The sequence below is a fragment of the Brassica oleracea genome, chromosome C2 (assembly GCF_000695525.1).
Source record: "Brassica oleracea var. oleracea cultivar TO1000 chromosome C2, BOL, whole genome shotgun sequence".
Taxonomy (NCBI): domain Eukaryota; kingdom Viridiplantae; phylum Streptophyta; class Magnoliopsida; order Brassicales; family Brassicaceae; genus Brassica; species Brassica oleracea.
Window position 1 is genome coordinate 27,334,975 of NC_027749.1, and position 2,304 is coordinate 27,337,278.

Sequence of the window (2,304 nt, forward strand, 5' to 3'; positions counted from 1 at the left end):
TGTGACAAATTCAAGTTCAAAGTGTCCTATTTATCCAATTTTCCCTAATTTAAATGAGACAAGTTTCATTTATAAACTAGTATCTTGCGTAAGTTGAGTTTTGATAATTTTATTAATATATATATATAATATTTTTTTTTTTGTTATTATATAATTTTTTTCTGATGGATCAGATCAATTTTTATTAAAAATAATGAAACAAAACAATAATTAATACATCATGGGTTGATCGGATTGGACATTAAACAAATAGAAAATAACTAGGATAGCACTAAAATTTTTTTTTGTCACAAATATAGCATTTAAGAATAAAAATGACCAAAATAACACTTAATGTTTTACCAAAAGAGACAAATATACACTTATACTCTAACGGTAAACTAATTTAGACATTAAGGTTTAGAGTTAAAAGGTGGGGTTTAGGATTTAGGGTTTAGGATTTAGGGTTTAGAGTTTAGGGTTTAGGGTTTAGAGCTGGGGAGTAGGGTTTAGAGTTTAGGGTTTAGGGTTTAGAGTTAGGGAGTGGGGTTTAGGGTTTAGGGTTTAGAGTTAAGGGGTGAGGTTTATGATTTAGGGTTTAGGGTTTAGGTTTTAGGGTTTAAAGTTGGGGAGTTGGGTTTTGGGATAAGATTTCAAATTTTGAAAAATAAAAAAAAATTAAATTTTTCAAACGATAAAATGCTATTTTGGTCATTTTAGTTTTTGAGCGCTATTTTTGTGACATAAACTTATAAATGTGCTATTTTGGAGATTTGCCCATAAACAAATTATGACATAAAAAACTTATTTTTTCTATTGAACACATTCTTGAAAAAAGTGAACAGTATTATTTTCACAGTTGAATTATTTTAACTTTTATCTTCCATATGGTTTTGAAAGCTTTCAAATCAACCATTGAATTGATACATGTCATTTTAATGTTTTTAGTCGTATACTTAAGGAAAACTTACATTTTTGTAATTTAAAGTCGTTTAAGAAAATTCAAAATATAACATATAAGAAAAAATTTAACATATAAGAAAAATATAACATGTAAGGTGTCCTAATTTTTGTATTTTAAAGTCGTTTTTTTAATAAAAATATAACATATAAGGTTTCCTCATTTTTGTAATTTAATGTCATTTTAAAAAATTCCAAATGTAACATATAAGAAAAAATCTAATTTTTTTATTATATGGTTAATGTGATTGTTTATTTATTAAATAATATAAAATTAAACAAAATGAGGAAGGATGCAAAAATTGTTATCAAATCTTTATTATTCATAATCATTAATTGTCATATATATGTAAATCATATTACGTAATTTCGTAGCTTTTATTTAGGGAAAGAATACACACTTCTTATATTTTAGGTTAATACAATGTTTTCTAGTGGACTTTAAACAAATTATTACATAAAACCTTATTTTTTCCCTCGAACACATTCTTGAAAAAAGTGAGCAGTATTGTTTTCACAGTTGAATTATTTTGACTTTTATCTTCCATATGGTTTTGAAAGCTTTCAAATCAACTATCAAACTGATATATGTCATTTTAATGTTTTTAGTCGTATACTTAAGGAAAGCTTACATTTTTGTAATTTAAAATCGTTTTAAAGAATTCAAAATATAACATATAAGAAAAAATATAATATATAAGAAATATATAACATATAAAGTGTTCTCATTTTTGTATTTTAAAGTCGTTTTAAAAAAAAATATAACATATAAGGTTTCCTCATTTTTGTAATTTAATTTCATTTTAAAAATTCCAAATATAACATATAAAAAAAAATCTAATTTTTTTATTATATGGTTCATGTGATTGTTTATTTTTTTAATAATATAAAATTAAACAAAATGAAAAAGGATGCAAAAATTGTTATCTAATCTTTATTATTTATAATCATTAATTGTCATATATATGTAAATCATATTACGTAATTTCGTAGTTTTTATTTAGGGAAAGAATACACACTTCTTATATTTTAGGTTAATATAATGTTCTCTAGTGGACATTAAACAAATTATGACATAAAAACCTTATTTTTTCCCTCGAACACATTCTTGAAACAGTGAACAGTATTGTTTTCACAGTTGAATTATTATGACTTTTATCTTCCATATGGTTTTGAAAGCTTTCAAATCAACTATCAAACTGATACATGTCATTTTAATGTTTTTAGTCGTATACTTAAGGAAAGCTTACATTTTTGTAATTTAAAGTCGTTTTAAAAAAATAATATAACATATTAGGTTTTTTCATTTTTGTAATTTAATGTCATTTTAAAAAATTCTAAATATAAAATATAAGAAAAAATCTA